Below are 26,660 nucleotides of genomic sequence, written 5' to 3'. Positions count from 1 at the left end.
TAACATGCATATACTGCAAGGAATCAAAAGAGAACAAATAAAATGAATCTCATAGGGGCATTTTGTTTTGATAAAGGGCACCATCCACTACCTTGATAAAGTAATAACATGCTATCAAATATATCACTTAAAAACTGCTATGAAAAAGGAGAAACTGAAATAAGCTGGCATATATCTGATATGATAGCTCACTAATAGGATTTCCTAACAGATGGGAAGGGAGGAAAGCAGCTCCTTTTAGCTCTGTGCCCCTTGCCATGTGACAGACGCCCACTATCACTACCAGCCGCTCCCACCTTGGCTGGAACTGAAATGGAATCAAGCTGCGAGCCTCCCCTGGTCACAGCAGCCATGCAGAGTAAATCGGGTACACATGGCCGTCCCCAACCTGAGCTATCATTGGCCCCATTAACCCTTTAGAATCTAAAGTGAGATTTCAGACCAGTAGAAGGACCCTGTGCTTCACTGGCCTCTTATACTTGGTTAAAGTCATTTCCACCTAGTTCAATTTAGACCACTGTGTCTCCTGAAGGTCTGTAGACACTTACCAAAGACAAATAGGTGTTCTCTGAGCCAGGTGTTTGCCTGCACCTGGATGGTCACACCACCTGAGATGAGCTGGCCAGCAGCTGCCCAGGCAAGAATCTGCTGAGTTAAACACTCTTCTAGGTAGCAGGGAGGGTCCTTTCGACTGTGATTATTAGACATCCTGATTTCAGAAACAATAAAAGGTGAAATGAAATGTGTCTTAGAACGGAGGAGAAATTATGACAGGATATTTTAATATCTCTCAAAGTTTGACAGATCAAGTCATTCATTCACTCTGGGGTTTTTTTGTTAATCATCTGTGATTCACAGAACAAAAGCTCAGAGCAACTGTTCTCAAACATCATGCTGCTTCATTTTCTCTTGTCCAGATACCCTTCTTCTCATCCAACCAGGTGGGACTTCCACATACTATCTTTGTACATGGGCTGCAAGCCTTTTTAGAGGGAACACAGGAGTCCATGGAGAACTCCTAAGAGCTGCTCTCACCGAAGGCAAGCAATCTCTGTTGGTGGCTCCTGTCAGTCAGGCTTCAGAGTCTGAGACAGTGCCCTCCTGATGCCATGTCCTTCACTGGTCTCTGTGCACATCTGCGTTGGCATCCACCTGCCTCTACAGCTCTGAGTCTTTTCACTTCTAGTTATTCTGTAGGAAACCTAAGCATTGATCCCCCTCAAATGAGAGGCTGGAGCAACCCTTCCAGGGAATACACTGCTAACGTTCTGCACTCAATTCCAGTGTGGGGCCTTTTCCCTATACCAGCAAGCAATTCTCTGACACCAGTTGGGTGTCCTACAATTCAACTTAGTTCTGACACTATCTACCTGAAGATAATGTCAGATCCCACAGGTTAAGGGCTCAGTCTTACAATACCACCCCCGCCCCTTCAGACTGCCATCAAAAGTTCAGTTGTCACCTGTGCTTCTGACCAACTGGCTACAGATTGGAGATTCCCACAACCCCCTCTTTGGGTTTGATTAATTTGGTAGAGTGCCTCACAGAACTCATAGAATTATCTCACTTACTTGATCACCAGTTTATGATAAAAGGATATAACTCAGGAACAGCCAAATGGAAGAGAAACATAGGACCAGGTATGGGGAAGAGGCAAGGAGCTTCCATGCCCTCTCCAGGTGCACCACTCTCCAAAACTTCACCTGTTCACCAACCCAGAAACTCTCCAAGCCTCACCCTTTGGGGTTGTTGTGAAGGTTGCATTTACATAGGTATTGTTAACCTAAAGATAAAATACCTTCCAAAGTGAGAGGCAACAAGCATTTATTTGAGATCAAAGCATAACTATTCGGGAATAACTGATTCAGACAGAAACCCAAATAGTGTTCTGACAAAGGCAACGGGTATTTATGAGAAGGGGAAAGGGAAGAATTACATCCATATAAGGAAGGCATTTCTTTGATGCCGGTAACATAACATAATGATGTTAATTCTAAACAACTTTTTAATTTTCAGTCCAGTGGTCATAATAACTGCTTTCTTATTATCTTTGCAAACAGTTCTGCGGGGCACAGTGATGCTTTAGGCCCAGTCCCAAGGTGATTCTGCCCTGTTCTAGCATTCCAAGGTTTGAGGCATAAGATGTGCAAGGCAGTTCCTGTGGGGTAGCAGCTCCAGCTGCATTTTAAAGTGGCTCCTTATTTTTGTTACATTTTTCCCGTTTTGATGAATATTATTCCTTGAAAACATCACTGATCAATTACCAGAAAGCAGCGCTGATAAGTTATTAAAAGCAATGGTCCTCCATTGCCAGGAAGGTTCATTATCAGTATATCATGCCATTGCCAGTCCCTTGTCACCAGGAAAGCTCATTCCCAGTATGTCATGTCCTACGTAGAAGGGAAAGTGGTTTCTTTTTCCTAAAGGAACACTGGGCCACATTTGAGCAGCAAGAGCACTGGAACAGGGGAAGGCTGTACCATGATGTTTCTCTAAAGGCAACATCTGGAGGTTTCTCATCTAAGACTTCATCTCAAAATGTTGAGCAACCATTATTGGGATGGTATCATTTTAACACTGAGCTATGCAAAACAAAGTTTTATAACAGCAAAATTTCCTATAATAACAAACAAAATGCCAAGTCCAATTTGAAGAATAAATCTGAACCAGGATTTATACCCTCAATAAAGCTGTGAGTAGTCTGGTATTAAAGAACCAAGATATTCAAGAACCATGAGCTGTCATTGGACACTATATTGAATCATTTGGTTTATGCCCCGATTCTATCTAGTTTTGTCTATTTTACCACAGGTGTCTTATCAAAGTACAACAAGAGGTATTAACAACAGAGCAAACCACCTTGCTTAACTAGGATATGGTCAAAAGGAATTTTATTTTCTAATATAACTCATGCAAAGGAATTTAAAGATTTGTCTGATTGGCTATTGCCATGGTGGTTATTGCAATAGTTGCCCAAGGAAAAAGGGGTTTTCCAAATCTGGTAACTTCCCTAAGGTTGACATCACAGGCGTGAATATCCTTGACTATGTGTGTGACTAGTTGCATGTTTTGACCTGAGAAGTGGGTTTAAAGATGATGCCCATCTTTTTTCAGGCCGGCAGCCGTGGGGGCACAATGAAGGGGGAGGGTGTTGCCACTCCTGGGTGGTGGCGGGTAGGGGAATGCTACCGGAGGACCCTAGATGCTTCTCTAGATCATGAGCTCAGGCAAAAGCGCCTGGTACAACCGCTTCTCTGGGAGACCTACCAATCTTTCCACCCCAGACATCATCACCAGGACCAGAATGGAAACGACCTTTGGGCCTGCCTTTTCAGCTGTCACCACTATCACCAAAGCGGATGGGACCAGCACATACAAACAGCACCGCAGGACTCCTCCTCCTCCAGCACCCTTGCCTACTCCCCTCAGGATGAGGAGGACAGCATGCCCCCCATGAGCACCCCACACCACTTTGGCTTGGCCATATCCATTCGCTCCCTGCACTCCATTCACTACTATGCTCCATGTTCTCGCTGCCTGAGGAGAAGGAGAAACTGGAGCCACTGGTCTTTGCTGAGCAGCTCTCAGTGAAGCTGTGCTGCCAGCTCTGCTACAGTGTGTTTAAGGACCCTGTGATCACCATGTGTGGGCATACATTCTGTTGAAGATGTGCCTTGAAGTCAGAGAAGTGTCCTGTGGACAATGCCAAGCTGCAGTGGTGGTGAACAACATTGCCATGGCTGAGCAACCCCGGGGAGCTCTCCATCCACAGCAAGCATGCTGTCAGGCAGCAGGGGTCGGGAAGCCCATCATCTTTGAGGTGGACCCCCAAGGGTGCCCCTTCATTATTAAGCTCAGTGCCTGGAAGGACCATGAGAACAGCTGTGACTACAGGCCTGTGCGGTGTCCTAACAACCCCAACTGCCCGCTCCTTTTCAAGATGAATCTGGAGGCCCACCTCAAGGAGTGTGAACACATCAAGTGTCCCCACTCCAAGTACACATGCATGTTCATTGGGAACCACAACATGTATGAGACCCATCTGGAGACCTGCCACTTTGAGGGCCTGAAGGAGTTCCTCCAGGAGATGGATGACTACTTCCATGAGATGCACGTGGTGTGGGCCCAGAAGGACCAGGAGATCACCTTCCTGTGCTCCATGCTGGGTAAGCTCTCAGAGAAGATTGACCAGCTGGAGAAGAGCCTGGAGTTCAAGTTCAATGTCCTGGATGAAAACCAGAGCAAGTTGAGCAAGGAGCTCATGGAGTTCCAGAGGGACACATCCATGTTGAACAATGAGTTATCCCACATCAATGTATGGCTCAACATGGGCATCCTAGGATCCTATGACCCACAGCAGATCTTCAAGTACAAAGGAAACTTTGGGGCCAACAGGGCCCCATCTGATGTCTCTGTGTCTACTCCAGTGGCTCCTCTGACAAGAACATTAAGATATGGGACACGTGTACTATGTACAAGTGCCAGAAGACACTGGAGGGCCATGATGGCATTGTGCTGGCACTCTGCATCCAGGGGTGCAAGCTCTACAGCAGCTCAGCGACTGCACCATCATTGTGTGAGATATCCAGTACCTGCATAAAGTGAACACAATCCGGGCCCATGACAACCGTGTGCACACTGGTCTCCTCACACAACATGCTCTTCAGTGGCTCCCTGAAGGCCATCAAGGTCTGGGACCTTGGGCACTGAGCTGAAGCTGAAGAAGAAGCTAACAGGCCTAAACCACTGGGTGCAGGCCTTGGTGGCTGCCCAGAGCTACTTGTACAGTGGTTCCTACCAAATAATCAAGATCTGGGATATCCAGACCCTCTACTGCATCCATGTCCTATAGACATCTGGTGGCAGTGCGTACTCTATTGCCGTGACAAATCACCACATTGTCTGTGGCACCTATGAGAACCTCATCCATGTGTGAGACATCCAGTCCAAGGAGCAGGTGCAGACCCTGACAGGCCATGTTGGCACCGTGTATGGCCTAGTGGTCATCTCAACACCAGACCAGACCAGTCTTCAGCGTGTCCTATGATCAGTCTCCCAGGGTCTGGAGTATGGACAACATGATCTGCACACAGATCCTGCTGTGTCACCAGAGCGGTATAACTGCACTGGCTGTGCCCCGGGGCCGGCTCTTCTCAGGGGCTGTGGACAGCACTGTGAAGGTTTGGACTTGTTGACAGAATCCAGGCCAGGTCTTGGCTTCTTCTGGGCCCATCCTAGGCCTATCCAAGCCAGGTTGGTCTCAGGGTCTTTGCCTGCCCTTTTGGGGATAGGTGGGCAGGCTCACCAGGCCAGGAAGTGTCCTCCTGATCCTGCACCCGACAGGTCTCTCTCTGTCTGGTTCTGTCATCATTGCTGCCAGGATAGTGCCCAGACCCTCTCTCTACACTCCAGGTATAATGCTCGCCCAGTCCATCTTCCATCCCCCTTCCTGAAGGACTACAGGACCTTTTTACTCATCTTTTTACTATTTTTAGACTGTACATAGATTTGATTACTTCTGACTGGGATCAAAGTTGCACAGACTGTGGGGCGGGGGGGTGGGGAGGGAAATGATGTCCAACGTTGAGTTATCTTCCCAGATAGATATTAAGGGGGGAAAAGAAAACAATAATTATTATAGTGAGTGTTTGGTCTCGCATATTATTTGTGAGATATGAAGGAACTAAAAAACAAGTGGAAAAACAAAAAAAAAAGAAGGCTTGAAATTTTGAAGGGATTTGTGGGAAGGAAAAGATAAATGATGTTTTAATTTTGCTTATAAAGGTAAAACTTACCAAATTGCTATAGGTCATATGTGGCAGGGGGGAAAAAATCTTATATCTGAAGAATAAGGATAAAAAAATGAGTATCTCATATCAAAAGTCATAAAAATTGTAATCATCCTTAGCAATTCACTCATTCCCATGTTATTAATCAATCCTTACTGATCTTGATCCTCCTGTGAGCAGTTTTAGGAATCCAGTTTTTCCTTAGAGTTCTGTAAGTCTCCTTCCAGTTCAGTGTTACATTTTCAAAGTTATAATCTCTTTGAAGATGAAACACATTGGTAGGAATATTTTTTTGCCAAAACATCAGAGTAAAACAGTAATTCTATGCAAATGGCAAAGGCTTAAAAAGGGCCTGGGTTAAAGATCTGGTTAGTTCACATACATACATATAAAGAATGTAATTGACTAGTTATACATTCTAATCTTAGTTAGATTGACTATATATAAACTTTTCTCAAGATCCCTCTTCCACAAACCTTCTGCAACATCCCAGTTTACATTCCACCCTTTTCTTTAGACAATCATTTTATTTTAGGACAAAGTTTCTTTTTTCTTTTTCTTTCTTTGCCATAAAAAAATACCCATGTTCTTTATATTCTTCCTTATCCAAGAAACACATTTTATTCTCCTTTTCATCAACAAAAGTGCATCTCCATGCTTCATGCCTTCTACTGAAAACATGTCTTGTTTTCTATATACAGTCATTTTGTTTCATCCTTATTCTTTTTTAGTAGTTTTGTAAAATAAATAACCACAGCTCTTTTATAAATTAATTTTGGCAAGGTAATTTACACAGCGGTTTGTGCTTTTAAAGGGCCATTTCTTTTCTCTTCAGTGTCTATAGGCAATTTCTGGGTTAGCTCCTGAATGTTTACATTTTAAATATTTTTTTTTGTTGATTTCAGAAAGGAAAGGAGAGGGAGAGATAGAAACATCAATGATGAGAGAGAATCATTGATTGACTGCTTCCTGCACACCCCCTACTGGGGATCGAGCCTGAAACCCAGGAATGTGCCCTGACCAGGAACCGAGCCATGACCTCCTGGTTCATAGGTCAATGCTCAACCACTAAGCCACACTGGCCAGGCATGAATGTTTACATTTTAAAGACATGATAAGAGACATAACTTTACCAGGATATGTTAGCATTTTAAGAATTTTACATAATTTTTATAACTTATTAATAATATATCTAAGTAAATATAATGAAATGTTTAGCATTATCTATTTCACAATGCTTCCCATATAATTTGACATACCAAATAAGCCTAATTAGTTTAACATTTTCCTTTATAAAGAGAGAGAACAAATCTCTGAGGTGCTCAGGGGCCCTCTGAAACAGTACTCCCAGGTCAATAAGATTTAATTTAGAATCTGATCTTGGAAAGTTTGTCAAACATATCAACAATTTAAAAACATTTGGTCAAATAGGATCATAGGCTATTGTAGAACAATACTTAAGTTACTAATCTAATCATGGCAACAAAAGCTTTGCAGGCAAATACAGAAAGTTAAATAGTTATAAGCAAATTTAGCTCTTTTAATATTAAGAAGTCTCAATTTACTTAAGCAATTAAAGGCCTGATGATACAGAGTCCAAGAAACCATCTAAATAAAATATAAAATCTTTGTTTCCCTTTATAATTTCTTACTAACAGCATACCAATAATATAGGAAAATTTTGTTCTTTTAGTAGAGAAATAACATTAAATTTTAGCTTTACATAAGCATACCAATGATATTAAAACTTAGTTAATCTTTTTAAAACCTTTATAATAACAATTTAACATTAACCAGTTTAATTATAAGAGTTAAAAATCTTTCTCTTTTTCCATTCTGAAATAAACAGGACAAAATTACTTTCCTTTTCCTTAATGAAAACATATCTCCATACCTTATACCACCTTTAATTGAAAACATATTAATTTCTTCCATATTATTTAGAATCTTTAACCCTTAGAAATCTTAATTTTAGTGGCAACTAATAAGCAATTATTATTCATTAGATTAGCAAATTTATGAATACATTTTAAAATCTCTAGAAATACAGATTCTTTCACTAGTAATTTTAGAAACATGTTTCCTTAACCTAGCAAAAATAATTTTATTAAATGACCCAAATATCTTTAGTTTTTCTGTATTAGGAAGCCAAAATTAGGAAGCCAAAAGTACGTAAATTTAAATTCATTTAGCAATTAATGTTTCAGTATTTTACCTAATATTCAATCACTTTGTTACCAGACAGGGACAGGCCCAGAGCGGGTCTGCCTTGGGCCGGCCTGTAGTGTGCGGGGCCTTGACTTCGTGTTGGAAGGATTTCACAAGAGGAGTCCAGAGGGTTTGAGAGTGTGTTTAGTAAAGCTGGGGAAGGGAAACAAAGGAAGCACTTAGGGTGGAAGCAGCAGCAGGGGGAGCCTAGGCGGGGCTCTGCTTTGGCTCCCTAGGAACGTTCTAGGAAAGCAGGCAGCCAAGGCGGGGCTGCTTGGCTCACTGGGAAGGGAAGGTCACAGTCACAGAAGCAGCCAAGGTGGGGCTGCTTGGCTCACTGGGAGGTCAGAGAAAAAGGGGACCTTGGAGACAGGATCAGGGGGTGAGCCCAGGTCAAGCTGCCCTGCCCACCGCTCCCCCGGCTGCAAGTCTCGTGGGGACCCTAAGAGTTTAAAAAGAAGAAAAATTCATGTTTGGGAAGGAGCATGGGTGTACTCTAGAGCGAACCCACGCTAATATCCTTAGTTTGGGGGCGTTTATCTCTCTTCTGCAGGTGAAAATCTTACGGGAGAGTTTCAGCAAAATATTCATCAGCTTTCCAGATGCAATTTTTAATATGCTGATGCATCATTTGATCTGCTTTACTGTTTTACTTTTATCTAAGGTCTGTCTAGCTTTTAATGGGGTTTTGCTATTGTTTCCTGACTTCATCTGTCCTTGGGTTTAGCAGGCACAAATGACATTAGTTGGGTCTTTGTTCTCTGTTTTCCCAGGCCAAGGTGATTCAAGCTATGCATTCTCTGGTTAGGGAGAAGTATAAAACACTCTCTCTTAAGCGTCCTTGGTTTATGGGCGATAAAGTCTTGGGATTCACCAGCTGGCTGTAAAACAGTTCAAATTGTTTGGCCTTGTTTAATTTCCTTGTCTCAGTTTCCCCATTCTACTTGCCCAGAGATTTTCCTAACTTCTCACATTCTGTCTCAATTTCACCTTTCTTTTTTTAATCCTTATTCGAGGAAATGTTTTTCATTGATTTTAGAGAGGAATAGAGAGGGAGAGGAGATGGAGAGAGAAACATTGATGTGAGAGAGAAACATTGATCGGTTGCCTCATGCACACACTCTGACCAGGGATCAAACCCACAGCCCAGGTATGTGCTCTGTCTCAGAATAAAATCTGAAATTCTTCAGTGCATGGGAGGATGCTCTAACCACTGAGTGATACTGGCCAGGGCCAATTATTTGTATCTTTTAATTTAATTTAATAGAAATGTAAAGTTTCAAGTTACCAAAAGATTTTGGGTAACAATTTTTAAGTACATATACCATAAAGCAATTATTGAAAAGTTTCACCAAAAAAACTTTTATTTACATCTATTTAATTTACTAAATTTAAATAATTATATTTAGATTAGTCAAACATTTTATGAGACATTAGATACATTTAATTATTATCCCAAACTATTTTCCTGTTGACTAACCCTATAACAGATAGCGTGAACTTATTTTTTTAGTAAACCCAGATAAAATATAATTTTATATTAAACATTGCTAACTTTAATAACATTGCTGTTTTAATTAAACCAACAAACTTAAATCTATTTTGATATTAAATCTTTTCCCAAATCACGTGATCCTGAAAAGCTTTGTGTTAGTTTCTGTTATATTTAATTTATATAAGTGGTTAAGCTCTTTAAGCCAATTAAACAAAGCTTTTTATATAAACCAATTTTTATTAATGTCCTCTACATACACATATATACATAGACATAATCAGAGATCTGATCACTTCATTTAAAAAAATTTTTTAACCATGAGACAGGTATAGTAAATACCGTCTACATATATAAAAGCCTAAGCGACCATTACAACCAAATGACCCAAATGACTGGAACAACCGGTCAACCAGTCGACCAGTCACTATGACATGCACTGACCACCAGGGGGAAGACGCTCAACGCAGGAGCTGTCCCCTAGTGGTCAGTGCACTCCCGAGGCCAACTTCCTACGGCCGGCCAACCGCCCGCAGTCCCTCCCCCTGGCCAGCCAGCCCCCATTAGCCCCTGGTGCTAAACCATTCATAGATGACCTGCTTCTGGGTCAGAGTTTTGTACATAGCAGAGCAGCTCCCTCGCTGCAATCTATTGAAAGTCAGCCCTTGACACAAGGGTTTGTCTCACTCCCATCCTCTCCCTTCCCCAGGGGCTGCCCACCCGCTGCAGTGATGGTGCAGTGGTGAGGGAAGGAGGAGGGGGGTGGCGGGGAACCATGTGGTGGCAGGGCGCCAACAGCGGCATCAGTGTCTGGCATCTGTCCTTTCCATGCCCGGCCCAGCAACTGTCTCCTCCTCTCCCAACCCCACTGGGGCCTTTGGGCCCTGGGCTGGGATGGGGAACGGGGGTGGGTGGCAGCAGATGCAGCCCCTTTCCCAGGGGGGCCAGGAGGCCAGCTCCCTCCTCGGGGCTGACGGCCAACCCCCCACGGTCCCTCCCCACTCCTCTCCCCCAGGCCAGCAGGCCCCGATCAGTCTGGCCCTGATCGGCCTGGCCCCAATCGGCCCTGATTGCTGGCCAGACCTAGAATTCATGCACTGGGCCTCTAGTTAATTTATAATAGTTGGAATAAGTTGTTTGCTCATTCAAATGGCTAAAGCTTTAAGATTTGATTAACAGTTTTTAAAGAATGGGGCTGCTTAGCAAAGGAGCCCATATAGCTACTTGTGGGGGGTTTTTATTGTTGACAGATTTTATTGTATTACAGATGTTTCCCATTTTCCTACCTTTTACCACCCTCTACCCAGCCCCTGCCCCAACCCAGGCCTTCCCCATACTATTGTCTGTGTCCATGGATTATGTATTAACCCTTTTCAGTCCAACGTCGAGGCTGACTCGACAGACCAGGCGCTAGGAGCAGGTCCAATGTTGAGGCTGAGGTCGACACCGCTAACTGGTTCAATATTCAGTCCCATCAATTAATTTGGACCAGACTGTTTGAATTCCAAAAATAAAATTGGACGCAAAGGGTTAATATATATATATATATCCCTAATATGCAAATAGAATGAACAGCGGAACGACTGAAAAACCGGTTGCTATGATGTGCACTGACCACCAGGGGGTGGGCACAGAACATGGCAGGTGTCAGCAGCAGACAACAGAGCACGGAACATGGTGGGCATTGGCCTTGGTGGGATGGTGGAGCAGGTGAGCAAGGGTGCCAGAACAAGGCAGGGCACCAGTCACTGTCATTGGGGCGAGCCTCTGGTGGTTACTGAAAATTCTTTGCTCCCACATGCCATGGTCCCACCAGGCTCTCGCACCTGCTGCCGGTGCTGGCCCCACTTGCACCCACTGCCCGCACCAGAGCCGCCACTCGCACCCATCAGCAGGTGTGAGCAGCGGCTGCCGGCCCCGATCGACCCTCAGGGCTTCTCTACCTCCCCCTGCTCCTGAGGGGTGATCGGGGCAGCAGCCACCACTTGCACCCACTGCTGGTGCTGGCCCTGCTCACTACTGCTGGTGCCAGCCCCAATCGCTCCACGCCATCAGCGGGTACAAGCGGGGCTGGTGCTGTCAGCACGTGGTAGCAGCAGCGGTGGAAGCAGGGCTGCCGGCAGACAGGGGACCGGGGGCTGTGGCAGGAGGGGCTGGGCTGGGGTGCAGAGGATTGCCGAGACCCGCCCCTGTGCCCACCAAAGCCTCATGGCCCACATTTCCTTTCAAGGTGCACGAATTCGTACACTGGGCCCCTAGTATGCATATATATTCTTTGGTTAATCTCTTCTCATCACCCCCAACCTCCTCCCACTGAGAGCTGTCATTCTATTCCATGCATCCATGCTTCTAGACTTATTTTGTTTGTCGTTTTATTTTGTTTATTAGATTCCACATATAAGTGAGATCATGTGATATTTGTCTTTCTATAACTGGCTTATTTCACTTAACAATAATCTCCAGGTCCATCCATGCTGTTGCAAAGGGTAAGATCTCCTTTTTTACAGTCACATAATATTCCATTGTGCAAATATACGACAGCTTTTTTAAAAATATTTTATTGATTTTTTACAGAGAGGAAGGGAGAGGGATAGAGAGTTAGAAACATTGATGGGAGAGAAATATCGATCAGCTGCCTCCTGCATACCTCCTACTGGGGATGTGCCCACAACCAAGGTACATGCCCTTGACCAGAATCAAACCTGGGACCCTTCAGTTCGCAGGCTGACGCTCTATCCACTGAGCCAAACCGGTTAGGGCATACCACACCTTTTTTATCCACTCATCTACTAATGAGCACTAGGGCTCTTTCCAGATCTTAGTTATTGTAAACTAGAGGCCCAGTGCACGAATTCGTGCCTGGGTGGGGGCCCCTCAGCCTGGCTGGTGATCGAGGCCTATTAGGGGGCCAGCCGGCCAGAGGAAGGGACCCTGGGAGGTTGACTGGCCAGCAGGGGGGAAGGACTGTAAAAGGTTGGCCAGCCGGCCAGGAAGAGGGACCATGGGAGGCTGGCCAGCAGGAGGCAGGGGCCACGGGAGGTTGGCCAGCCAACCTCCCCATCAGGGCTGCGGGAGGTTGGCTGTGGGAGCACACTGACCACCAGGGGGCAGCTCCTGCATTGAGCTGTTACAGCCAAAGGTGATCCTGAGTGGGGGGGTGAAAGGATTGAGAAAAGACAGACAAGAGAATGAAAGCTGGGTCTCGGTGGGACGCTGCTCCCTGATGAGGGGACAGCGCCAGCACCCACAAGCTGTGTCTTTATTTTATAGCAGATGCCACGAGGCAAAGTAGGGGCGTGATCAAGTTGTTTACAGCATTCTCGTGAGTTTCAACCCTACTCAACTACATGCACCTGAACTCTAGCACAAGGCACGTGGGGCCACGTATTCGGACCATAAGTTCAAGCTTACAACCACAGCCGTTGGCTATGATTGTGCTGGGAGGGCCCTGCCCTTCCAGCTGGGACTTGCACGTGGCAATGAGAGGACCCTGTCCTTTCATTAATCCAAGGCTTGAACCTGGCCAAAACACTGTAGCCGCACCCCACATTGAGCGTCTGCCCCCTGGTGGTCAGTGAGCATCATAGCGATTGGTCAACAGGTCATTGCAGTCATTCTGGTCATTTAGTCATAAAAGTTGCTTAGGGTTTTATATCTATACTAGAGGCCTGGTGCACAAAAATTTGTGCACTCGGGGGGGTCCTTCAGCCCAGCCTGTGCCCTCTCTCAGTCTGGGACCCCTCGGGGGATGCCCACTTGCCAGCAGGGAGCAGGCCTAAGCTGCAGTCGAACATCCTTAGCGCTGCTGAGGAGGCGGGAGAGGCTCCCACCACCCCCGCTGTACTGGCAGCCGTCAGCCTGGCTTGTGACTGAGCAGAGCTCCCCCTGTGGGAGCGCTCTGACCACCAGGGGGCAGCTCCTGCATTGAGCATCCTGGTGGTCAGTGTGTGTCATAGTGACCAGTCATTCCCAGTCTTTCTGCTGTTAGGGTCAAGTTGCATATTACCCTTTTATTATATAGGAGTGCCTGTCCAGCCTGGGTGAGGGGCTGATGGCTGTTTGCAGGCTGGCCACAGCCCCTTCAGGGTGGGGGTCCCCCCTGGGGTGCCTGGCCATCCTAGGTGAGGGGCTGAGGGCCGTTTGCAGGCTGGCCACAGCCCCTTCAGGGTGGGGGGTCTTGCTGGGGTGCCTGGCCAGTCTGGGTGAGGGGCTGAGGATCATTTTCAGGCTGGCTAAACCCCCCAGCGGGGACTCTCACCCCATGAGGGTGTGGCCATCCTGGGTTAGGGGCTGATGGCTATTTGCAGGCTGGCCACAACCCCCAGCCACCCAAGCTCCCAGTGGAGGCTGGCTGGAAGCAGTTACCTGGGATTTATTTATCTTCTATAATTGAAACTTTGTTGCCATTAGCAGAGGCCACAGCTGAGAAGCAGGCGAGAAGCTTGGCTTTCTCCATCACCCGGGCAACCAAGCCTCCTGCTTGCTCCAGCTCCATGGCTGCCGGCCATCATCTTGGTTGGGTTAATTTGCATACAGTCACTCTGACTGGCTGGTGGGCGTGGCTTAGGGCATAGCAAAGGTACGGTCAATTAGCATCTTTGCCTTTTATTAGTGTAGATAAAACCCTAATATGCAAATCAACCAAACAGCTGGTTGCTATGATGTGCACTGACCACCAGGGGGAAGACACTCAACACAGGAGCTGCCCCCAACCCGCAGGCCCCAACCGGTGGCAGATGGGGGCGGGCCAGCAAGCGGGTGACGCCAGGCCAGCCAAGGCAGGTGCGTGTGGGGGCCCCCGATCGCCCCGCCGGTGGTCCTACAGATTGGTCCTGATTGCCAGCCAGGCCTAGGGACCCTACCCATGCACAAATTTCGTGCACCTTGCCGCTACTATATAGATAATGCTGCAACGAGCATAGGGCTGCATATATTCTTTCTGATTGGTGTTTAAGGACCCTTAGGATGTATTCCAAGAAGTGGGATTGCTGGGTCAAATGGCAGTTCCATTTTTCATTTTTTGAGGAAAATCTATTCTGTTTTCCACAGTGGCTTTACCAGTCTACATTCCCACCAGCATTGCACTAGAGTTCCCTTTTCTCCATATCCTCACCAGCACTTGCTATTTATTAATTTATTGAAGGTAGCCATTCTGGCAGCTGTTAGGTGATACTTCATTGTAGTTTTAATTTGTATCTCTAGTGACAGTGAGCATTTTTTTCATATGTCTATTGGCCATCTGTATGTCCTCTGTAGAAATATCTGTTCAGGTCCTTTGCCCATTTTTTAATTGGATTGTTTGTCTTCCTGCTGTTGAATTGTATGAGTGCTTCATATATTTTGGAAATTAACCGATTATCACATGTATCATTGGCAAATATGTTCTCCCATTCAGTGGGACCCCTTTTATTTTGTTGATGGTTTATTTTGCTGTGCAGAAACTTTTTAGTTTGATGTAGTCCCATTTGTTTAATTTTTCCTTTGCTTCCCTTGCCTTAGGAGGTGTATCTGCGAAAATACTGCTGTGAGATGTCTAAGATTTTACTGCCTGTTTTCTTCGGTGATTTTTATTGTTTTGTGATTTACATTTAAGTCTTTTATCTGCCCTGACTGGTTTGGCTCAGTGGCTAGAGCGTCGGCCTGTAGACTCAAGTCTTTTATCCATTTTAAGTTTATTCTTGTGTATGTTGTAAGTTGGTAATCTAGTTTCTTTTTTTTTTTTTTTGCATGTACCTTTCCAATTATCCCAACACAATCTATTGAAGAGACTGTCTTTACTCCATTGTATATTCTTGCCTCCTTTATCAAATATTAATTGACCATAAGGGTGTGTGTTGATTCCTGGGCTCTCTGTTCTATCCTATTAATCTATATGACTGTTCTGGTGCCAGTACCAGGCTATTTTGATTATAATGGCTTTACAATATATTTTGATATCCGGTATTGTGATCCTTCCAAGCTTGTTCTTCTTTCTCAAGATTGCTGAAGCTGCCGAAACCGGTTTGGCTCAGTGGATAGAGCGTCGGCCTGCGGACTGAAAGGTCCCAGGTTCGATTCCGGTCAAGGGCATGTACCTGGGTTGCGGGCACATCCCCAGTAGGAGATGTGCAGGAGGCAGCTGATCGATGTTTCTCTCTCATCGATGTTTCTAACTCTCTATCTCTCTCCCTTCCTCTCTGTAAAAAATCAATAAAATATATTTTTTAAAAAAAAGATTGCTGAAGCTATTTGGGGTCTTTTGGGTTCCATATAAATTTTTGGAATATTTGTTCTAGATCTGTGAAATATGCTGTTGATATTTATTTATTTATTTATTTATTTATTTATTTATTTTATTGCTTAAAATATTACAAAGAGTAGTACATTTGTCTCTTTCCCCCAGCCTCCCCTACCCCCCAGTGTCTTGTGTCCGTTGGTTATGCTTATATGCATGCATACAAGTCCTTTGTTTGATAGGAATTGCATTGAATCTATAGATTGCTTTGGGTAGTGAGGACGTTTAAGGATGTTAATTCTTCCAGTCCATGAACACAGTATATGCTTCACTTGTTGGTATATTCCTCTATTTCCTTTTTCAATGTCCTACAGTTTTCCAGTACAGGTCTTTTTCCTCCTTGGTTAAGTTTATTCTCGGCTATCTAATTACTTTTGGATTGTGTGGCGTTTTTTAGTTTTTCTTTCTGAGAGTTCATTGTTGGTATATAAAAATGCCATTAATTTTTAGATGTTGATTTTGTATTCTGCTACTTAGTCAAATTAACTTATTAAACATAGCAGTTTTTGGTAAAGTCTTTAGGATTATCTGTGTACAGTATCATGTGATCTACGACAGTTTTACTTCCTCCTTCTTAATTTGGATGCCTTTTATTTATTTTTCTTTTCTGATCACTGTGGCTAGGACTTCCAGTACTATGTTGAGTAAGAGTGGTGAAAGCAGACATACATGTCTTAAAGGAAACACTTTTAGTTTTTGCCCATCTAGTATGATGTGGCTATAGGTTTTTTCATATATGGCCTTTATTATGTTGAATTATGATCCCTCTATTCCCACCTTGCTGAAAGTTTTTATCATAAAAGGGTACTGGATTTTGTCAAATGCTTTTTCTGCATCTATTGTTAATGATCATGTAATTTTATCCTTTATTTTGTTTATGTGAAGTATCACATTTATTGATTTGTGAATATTGAACCAACCTTTGATCCCTGGTATAAATCTGGCTTGGTCATGATGTATGATCTTTTTAATGTATTGTTGGATCCAATTTGCAGTATTTTGTTGAGGATTTTAGCATCTATATTCATCAGGGATATTTGCCTATAATTTTCTTTCTTTGTAGTGTCTTTATCTGGTTTTGGAATGAGGATAATGCTAGCTTTGTAAAAAGAGCTTGAAAGACTTCCTTCCACTTGAATTTTTTCTAATAGTTTGAGGAGGTTAGGTTATTCTTTGAATGTTTGGTAAAACTCATCAGTGAAGTCATCTGGTCCAGGTCTTTTATTTGTTGGGAGGATTTTTTTTTTTTTTTTTTTTTTTTTACTGCTTCAATTTCATTAGTTTTTATCAGTCTTTTCAGGTTTTCTGATTCTTCCTGATTGACTTTTGGAAAATTGTATGTTTCCAGGAATTTTTCCATTTCACCCAGATTGTCCAGTTCATTAGCATATCGTTGTTCATAGTATTTGCTTATAATCCTTTGTATTTCTGTAATTCAGTTGTTACTTTGCCTCTTTCATTTCAGATTTTATTTATTTTTTTATCTTTGTTTCTTGATAAGTCTGGGAAAAGGCTCATTAATCTTGTTTAGCTTCTCAAAGGACAGATCTTGGTTTCTTTGATCTTTTGTATCTTTTTTTGTGGTTTTGGTGTTTTCTTTTGTTTTGTTTTTTGTTTTTTGTCGCTATTTTATTTATTTTTTTCTCTGATCTTTATTATTTATTTCCTTCTCTTTACTCTGGGATCTTCATGCTCCTCTATTGCTAATTCTTTTAGTTGTAGGGTTAGATTGTTTATTTGAGATTTTTCTTATTTCTTGATGTAGGCCTGTAATGCTATGAACTGCACTCTCAGGACTGCTTTTGCTGTATCCCATAGATTTGGGGTTGTTGTGTGTTCATTTTCATTTGTTTCCAGATAGTGTTTGATTGCTTCCTTGATCTCATTGGTAACCCATTCATTGCTTATTTAATAACATGCTAGTTGTATTCCATGTGTTTGAATATTTTTGTATTTTTTAATGTATTTGATTTCTAGTGTCAAGCAATTGTGATCTGAGAAGATGCTTGATATGATTTCAATCTTCTTGAATTTTTTAAGACTTACTTGTGTCCTAACATGTGGTCTGTCTTTGAGAATGCTCCATGTGCACTTGAGAAGAATGTACATTCTGCCACTTTGGAATAAAATGTTCATTAATATCAATTAAAATAATCTGATCCTAGTGTGTCATTTAAGATCACTGTTTCCTTGTTGATTTTTTGTCAGGAGGATCTTTCCAGTGCTATAAGTGGGTTTTTTTTGTTTGTTTCTTTTTTAAATATATATTTTATTGATTTTTTACAGAGAGGAAGGGAGAGGGACAGAGAGTTAGAAACATCGATGAGAGAGAGAGAGACATCAATCAGCTGCCTCCTGCACACCTCCTGCTGGGGATGTGCCCACAACCAAGGTACACGCCCCTGACCGGAATCGAACCTGGGACCTTTCAGTCCGCAGGCCGACGCTCTATCCACTGAGCCAAACCGGTTAGGGCTATGAGTGGGGTTTTGAACTCCCCTACTATGACTGCATTGCTATTGATCCCTCCCATGAAGTCTTGCTTGAGTTTTTTTGTATATTTTGGTATTTCAGTGTTGGTGCATATATGTTTACAAAGGTTACATTTCTTGTTGTATGGATCCCTTGAGTATTATATAGTGACCTTCTTTGTCTCTTGTTTTGGCAATTGGTTTGAAGTCTATTTTGTCAGATATGACTATTACTACCCCAGCTTTTTTTAAATTTCCATTTGCATGTAATATTTTTTCCATCCCTTCACTTTCAGTCTGTGTGAGTCTTTTGTTCTGAGGTAGGTCCCTTGCAAACACTATATATACAAGTGTCATGTTTTCTTATCCATTCAGCTACTCTATGTCTTTAGGTTGGAGCACTTAGTCCATTTACATTTAATGTTATTATTGATAAGTATTTATTGCCTCATTTTTCTTTATACCTATGTTCCTCTCTCTAATTCTCTTTCTTCTTAAAGCAGTCCCTTTAACATTTCTTGCAATGTTTGTTTGGTGGTAATGTAGTCTTTTAGCCTTTTTTGTCTGGGGAGCTCTTTATTTCACCTCCAATTATAAATGAGTAGTCTTTATTCAGGTCCTTGCTTTTGAGTACTTTATGCCAATCCCTCTGGCCTTAAGTGTTTCTGTTGAGAAACTAGCTGACAGATTAATGGGATCTCCCTTGTAGGTAACTTTCTGTCTCTCTCTTGCTACCTTTAAGATCCTTTCTTGTCTTTAACCTTTGCCATTATAATTATGATGTCTTAGAGTGGTTCTCTTTCAGTTAATCTTTATTGAGACTCTTCTGTGCTTCCTGAACTTGTGTGACTTTTTTCTTCTCCTTCTGGCACCCCTATGATGCAGATGTCATCCCAAAGTTCCCTTAAACCAGTGGTTCCCAAACTTATTTGGCCTACCGCCCCCTTTCCAGAAAAAAATATTATTCAGCGCCCCCTGGAAATTAATTTTTTTAAATTTTAATAGCAATTAAACAGAAAGATATATGTATTAATGTTTCTACCTTTTTCGTAAAATATAGTAAAGAAAGGTGTAAATTAGAAACATTGAAGTTTGAAATTATGAAACTATTTATTGAACTCAGAATAGAAAGGTAATACAAAAAAAGTTAAAACAAATGCACCTGTGGCCATCACCGCCCCCCTGGATCGCTGCAGCACCCACCAGGGGGCAGTAGCACCCACTTTGGGAATCACTGCCTTAAACTATCCTGCTTTATAATTTTCTTTTTGCTTCTCTAATTGGGTGGTGGGGGGGATTCTTCCTTGTCTTCCAAATCACTGATATGATCCTGTGCTTCAATGAATCTACTTTTAATTCCTTCCAATGTATTCTTTTTTGTTGTTGTTCATCTTCACCAGAGGATATTTTCCCCATTGATTTTGAGAAAGAGTGGAACGGAGGGAAGGAAAGAGAGAAAGGGAGGGAGGGAGGATCGAAGGGAGGGAGGGAGGGAGGGAGGAGTTGTGAGAGAGACACAGCAATCGGTTGCTTCCTGAACTCACCTCACCTGGGGCAGGGAGTTGAACCTGCAACCCAGGTATATGCCCTTGTTTGGGAATTGAGCCTGCAATCTTTTGGTGTTTGTGCTGATGTTCTAACCACTGATCAACACCAGCCAAAGCTTCTTCCAGTGTATACTTAATGTCAGGTATGATAGTCTTCATTTCTGACTGGTTCTTATTTATGGTTTCTATTTTTTATGCTGTTGTGGTTCCTACTTTGTTCCCTATAATTCTCACTAAGTTCTTTGAGCATCCTTATAACCATTATTTTGAACTCTATATCTGATCAATTGCTTGCCTCCATTTCAGTTAGCTCTTTTTCTGGAGTTTTCTCCTTTTCTTTCATTTGGGGTTGTTTCTTTGTCTCAATATTTTTGCTATCCTTTTGTATTTGTTTCTATGTATTAGCTAGATCTGCTATGCCTCCCAGTCTTCATGGGTGGCCTTATACAGTAAGTGTCCTGTGGGACCCAGTGGTGCAGTCTCTTTGATCTCTTGAACTGGATGCTCTAGGAATGTCCCTTGTGTGGGTTATTTGGGCTTTCCTGTTGTAACTGGGTCTTGATTGCTGTTGTCCCATTCATGAGTGGGATCTCCCCTCAGGCTGGCTGACTCTAAGGCTCAACCCTAACCACATTGTGCGATCTGTTATACAAGTGCTGACAGAACAAAACAAAGTAAAACACAACACAAGAAAACAGAAACATACAAAAAGACCCCTACAACAAATAAAACCACAAAAGAAAAGAGAACAAGAATAATAAAGAAAAGAACATTTAAAATATGAGAAGAAAAAAGAGTAGAAGAAAAAGAAATATGAAAGGAAAGAATGGAGAGAAAAAATAAGAATGAAGAATAGGAAAATAGTATGAAAGAAAAGAAGAAGGAAAAATTATGAATGAAAAGGAAAAAAGAAGACAAAAATAATGAAAGGAATAAAGAGCAAAAAGGAGAAAGAAGAAAAAAGAGTAAGAAAGGGAAAGAGAAAAATAAGAGATATGAAAGAAAAGGGGAGAAACAAAAATAATAACAAAGCAATAAAAAAATAAATGCAAAAAAGAGAAAGTGAAGTGGAGTTTGTCTCAGCAGAGTTTAGTGCCTCCTGGTAGCTCCCTTTGGAGCCTGCTCTTATGCTGACTGAGGCTGTTTTTATCTGATGTTTCTGTGCCGCCCAGGAGGTACTTTGGTGCTAGCCACTGTCAGAAGCTGTCCAGGCTCTCAGCAACCTGTTCAAAGCTTCAAGTGATCCACAGTTCATGGAAGTCCCCACAGGGCTTAGCTGAACATGGGGCCAAGCTGCATTCTAGGGCTGGATTAGCAGTATGGGGTCCAGGGATGGGTCAGCAAACATCCCAAGGCTCTTTGGGCTCTGCCTCCACCCACCTCTGCCTTCCAGTCATTGTAAAGGCTGTTTCTGAAAGGCTTTTGGTGGAATCTAAAGTATGAGACCTCTGGTTCTCTCATGAGGGGGAGGTGCCATTCACATTTCTCATAGTCACTCATCTGAGACTGTTCCAGAATAGTTCTCTGACCTTGGCAGGGTGGAGCCCCTCATATGCAGTCCAGTGGGGCTGCTGGAAGCCAGGAATTTCTATTAGCTCTCCAGTGACAGTGGGGGAAATGGCCCCACCCCAAAACCAGTCACTGATGCCCCCTGAGTCTTTTCAAACTCATAGGCTTGGCTGTTGCTGCTGTCTCCTCCACAGGGTCAAGATGCAAGGTGGAGCAAGTTGGGAGTCCTGAGGGTGGGGTGAGCGGCATCCCAAGGGTAGGGTATCTGCCTTTTCCCAAGATGTTGCTGGCTGGGAGGAGCCTGCTCCTCTCAGAAAAATGGCTGCTGTGGTATAGGGTGGGGGACAACCAATTGCAGGTCTCCAGGCTGCTGCTTTTTCACATCTCCCCATAATGCTTCCCATCCCAGCCTCTCCTCAGGCAACTCTAGTCCTCACTGCCCTCCCTCCACCAAAGCCTTAAATGAAAATCCTGTGTTCTGGGATTTTTATTTAGTTTTTTTAAGGGAAAAAAAAAATGAGGCTTTGTCTCCCTGGCGACCAGAAGCCCTGCTGCCTTTTACGGCTGGATGCTACGTGGGCTGCTGTTCTCGGCTCTGGTGTTCTGGACTGGCAAGCCTGCCTGGGATCTGGGCCTGGACCCCAGGGATATCTCCGCAGCTGAGAGATCCCACATCACCCTTGGTCCATTGCCATGGAAGCTGGGCCAGCCCTTCTCACAACCCTCCCCTTCCTGCTAGTCCAGGTGGTTTTTGCCCTTCCTTATTGAAGTCTCCTCTTCAGCTAGTCCATAGTTGGTAATTCCAGGTGAATGTTCCCCAATTTAGTTTTATTTCCAGTTTGGCCCTCGGAGGAGTTGCAAGAAAGATTCACCTACTACACCACCATCTTGAAAACCTAGCTTCTTGTGTTTTTAAAAGCTCTCTTTCCCATTTTTTTCCCCCTTTGGTTTGTTTAGTTTCAGGCAGTTGTAGGCTGTGTTTACATTTCTGATATCTGCAGGAAGACTTTGGAAGTTACTGAGAAGACTTCAAAAAAATTCTATTAGGTTTCTAATTTTGCCAAATTTCTGATCATAAAGTTATTAGATTCTATGAACTATCTTTTCAGGTTTTAGGCAGGACAAACAATAAGAAAATTTAAAGTATCTGCTCAGATGGCGAAAGTTTCTTTTATGATTCACTTAGAAGTTATTTAGACAGTTTTACTTATTAATTAACTAAATGTATTTCACTGTCCCAGAGTGGTTAGTATTCCTCTTCTTTTAGGAAATTCTGGAGGCCCGGTGCATGAAATTCGTGCACTGGAGGGGAGGGGTCCCTCAGCCTGACCTGCACCTTCTTGCAGTCCGGGACCCCTCAGGGGATGTCCGGGACCCCTCGCTCCTTACCACCTGCCTGCTCACTGCTCCTTACCACTCAGCTCGCTGCTCCTTAGTGCTGCCATGGAGGCGGGAGAGGCTCCCGCCACGCCGCTGTGCTCACCAGCCATGAACCGTCTTCTGACTGAGTGGCGCTCCCCCTGTGGGAGCTCACTGACCACCATAGGGCAGCTCCTGCATTGAGCAACTGCCCCCTGGTGGTCAGTGTGCATCATAGTGACCGGTCATACTGGTCGTTCTGCCCTAATGGTTACTTAGGTTTTTATTATATAGACTAGAGGCCCAGTGCACGAATTTGTGCACAGGTTAGGTCCAGCCTGCCCACCACAATCTGGGCTGATCTGGCCAGGATGGCCACGGGGAGGCGCCACAGGCGGTTGGCCAGCTGGCCCTGGCCCCTGGTCAAACTCCCGGTCAAGGGGACAATTTGCATTTTAGCCTTTTTTTATATAAGATTGTTCTTATGACAAACAACATAATAGAGACAAGAAAAGGAAAAAGGGGAGCACAATTAAATGATGCCAATGTATTGAGGGAAACAGCATCTCTTTACTCCTGAGGTATCACACCACATGCCAGTACCTGAGGCTATCACCTCCACCCTTGAAGGAAAAACCTTGTCTCAGAGAAAGACATTTGACCTCAACCAAAAAACAAGGGCGGTCTGAACCTAAGAAGGCTTCACAGTCCAAGGAAGCAGTGAGCCCAAAAGAGACTTTGTTGGTATCGTACTTGGTTCTAGGGATGCTGGATCACACAGGTGAGACCTATTTTAATCCTGTTTGTGATTCCAGATATGCTAACCTAGAAATAAAAAGTCTTTCAATGTAAGAGGCAATAAGCATCAAAAAATAGCTATTCTGGAATCACTGATTCAAGCAGAAACCCAAATAGTGTTTCAATTAGAAGACAAAGGCAAAGGGTATTTATGAGATAAGGAGGGGGAACAATTGCACCAATAGAAGGAAGACATTTATATTGATACAGATAACATAATAGTGATGTTAATTCTAAACAGTGCTCTTAATTTTCAGTCTAATAGTCATCAGTCTGGTAGTCATAATAACTGCTTTCTTGTTAGCTTTGCAAGCAGTTCTCTGGGACACAGTTATTCTGCCCTATTTTAACATTCCAGAGATTTGAGGAAGAAGACCTACAAGGCAGTATCCATGGAGTGGCAGCTGTAGCTCCATTTTAAAATAGCTCCATTTATTATATTTTTAAAATATGGTTGATTATATCATTGGCCATTGGTGATTGGTTCAATCTCCAGCTCCTCCCTGCAGGTCAGAAGTGGGACTGAAACTTACATCCCCCATCACATGATTGGTTCTCTGAGTAGCTGGCTCCCCATCCTCAAATGGGCCAAAAGCCACCTCATTAACATAACAAACCGCACCTTTGAAGCTCTCAGCACAGGGAATTCCTAGCGGGTTAGCTCTGTGCCAGAAATGGGTAAAGACCAAATATGTATTTATTATAAACTAGTGGCCCAGTGAACAAAATTTGTGTGTGTGGGGTGGGGGAGGGGGGGGCGGGTGGCTTCACCCGGGCTGCAGCTGTAGGTGCTGGCACCCGAGACTGCGGGGTTAGCAGCTTCTCCATCTCCCAGGCCGCAGCCAGCCGTAGGCACTGGTGCCCGGGACCACCGGCAGGCGGCTTCGCCTGGGCCTGGCTTTGTCAGGAAGGATGTGCAGGTGGTCGTCCGGAAGACGGCAGGTCTAATTAGCATATTACCCTTTTATTAGTATCATGGTGTGTTTTTTCTCACCATCATTAACCATAGTAACTGTTGCTTATGTATTAAAGTTCTATTCCTGTTAAGTCTAGAAGCAGCCTCAGAATCCTTCTCACCATTCATCTTAAGTCTGATGCTTAGTTGATCAGAATTAATACCTCAGGTGAAGCCTCTTACTGCAGATGTATCCCAGAATGTATGGCATCCTCTCTGCTTTATGATCCAGCTAATAATACATTGCCTCAATCATGTTGATTGAGGTCATTTTTCCCCTTGCAGTTTCTAGTAGTAGAGTACCATCTATTGCCTAGGAAGCAAAATTGACTGTATCCATGTAGATCACAAAATGATATTTTTCTCATCAATAAAATTTCATTCTTTCAGCATGAGTAGAGTACTTTTGTCAACGTATTGAGGTAGTAACAGTTTATAACAAATTGAGTGAATTATTGTTTCAGGTACTGTGCTGTGTCATACACAGATTTCATTTTATCTTTGCAACAACTCCATACAGTAGGTACTGTAATGACACAGATGAGAACACTGAGGTATAGAGAGATCAGGTAACTTGACCAGTAAAACCTGAAAGTGGCTGAGTCTCGTTTCAAATCCATGAGCCATGCCATTTAACCATTACACTCCACTCAGTATTGTGCTAGAGCCTGCTCTTACTGGCTCACAAATTTTCAGGAACGTTTCAAGCTGGTTGTTAAAAATGGTCATTATTAAAAATTAAATTATATAATCTTAAAAGTGAATAAATTACATTAAAACCAAAGGTAATACATACTCTAAATTCATCACGCCTCAATTATTTACTATACTTTACTGTTCTGACTCTTGACATTATTTATATCTTTTGGGTCTTTCTGGTGGAATATAATAATGTATTACTGCACGTTTCTCCTCTGCTCTGCATTTAGTGGCATCACATTAGCAGCCGAAATCAGCCATGGATGGAGAATTTATGCCACAGAAATTGGCCGATACTATAAATCAGGGTTTTGTTTTCTTTGATTGAGATCCAGTTGTTAAACATTTACCAGCACAACACTGACCACATTGGTGGTGGTGGTCTTGTCACAATGTGTTATATGATGCAGATGAAAATCTATTTAAACAGACTTGATATAGATATTTTCAAAGATGGAAGAATTGTCCCTGTCAACTATTTTAGTTGATTCATATCTTCACTGATTGTCATCATTGAAAAGTTTTCAGTCCCCACATGGATTGCTGGATATAATATGTCTTGCCCTGTCCTTGTCTCCTCCCTTTCTAGCCTTTGTTACCTTAAGGACTCTAGTTTTCCATTTATATGTTTAAGTACCAACCTTACCTGCTTAAAAATGTAAGCTTTTAACATTGCTCTCTCTGTTCCTTATCCTTCAGATGAAAAGTGGAGTTGGGTCGGGGCAGCAGAGAGAAATTCAAAGGGGAATATTGGAGTAATGACTGCAGTGGGAGAAGAGGGAACCTATCTCCTGGGCCGCAGGCGCTGGCGCCCTAGACCACAGAGCTGGTGGCTTCTCCAGCTGGCTGCAGCCTGGGACCTCGGGGCAGGTGGCTTCTCCATCTCCCTGGCCACAGCCAGCCGCAGGCGCTGGCGCCCAGGACCGCTGGAGGGCAGCTGGAGTGTCAGGAAGGACATCTGGATGGTTGTCCAGAAGACGTCCGGTCTAATTAGCATACTACTCTTTTATTAGTATAGATCACAATGTCACAACTGCCCTGGCCTGAACAGGGGTTTTCTCCCATCCTCCTCCTCTCCATTGTCCCCCTCAGCATCACCTCCATCCCTTACTGAGGTCATACTCTGAGCCAGGCAGCATATGACTGTTTACAAGGATTATCTCCTCTCACCCTGACAATATCCCTGACAGGGTGGGCTGCTCTGACTCCATGCTACAAATGTGAAAACAAACTCAGAGTTCCTCTAAGACTGCATAGCCAGGAAGTGACAGATCTAATGCTTTCAGCTCAGACTTCTATGCCTTAAAACAGTGGTTCTCAACCTTCCTAATGCCGCGACCCTTTAATACAGTTCCTCATGTTGTGGTGACCCCCAATTTCATTGTTACAAATTGAACATAATTAAAGCATAGTGATTAATCACAAAAACAATATGTAATTATATATGTGTTTTCCAATGGTCTTAGGTGACCCCTGTGAAAGGGTCGTTTGACCCTCAAAGGGGTCGCGACCCACAGGTTGAGAACCGCTGCCTTAAAAGATCAATTCCCCCCCCCCCA

At 43.5% G+C, this 26,660-nt stretch overlaps 1 protein-coding gene and 1 pseudogene across 1 annotated transcript in view; both read left to right on the top strand.

The window, feature by feature from the left end:
* ADAMTS2 (ADAM metallopeptidase with thrombospondin type 1 motif 2) overlaps positions 1-26,660 on the top strand; it is a 274,332-nt gene that overhangs the window by 223,109 nt on the left and 24,563 nt on the right. The window lies entirely within an intron of this gene.
* On the top strand, positions 3,218-5,221 carry LOC102434335 (annotated as a pseudogene).

The sequence above is a fragment of the Myotis lucifugus genome, unplaced genomic scaffold (genome assembly GCF_000147115.1).
Source record: "Myotis lucifugus unplaced genomic scaffold, Myoluc2.0 scaffold_386, whole genome shotgun sequence".
NCBI lineage: Eukaryota > Metazoa > Chordata > Mammalia > Chiroptera > Vespertilionidae > Myotis > Myotis lucifugus.
Note: the sequence above shows the minus strand (reverse complement) of the source record. Positions and strands in the feature narration are given on the sequence as shown.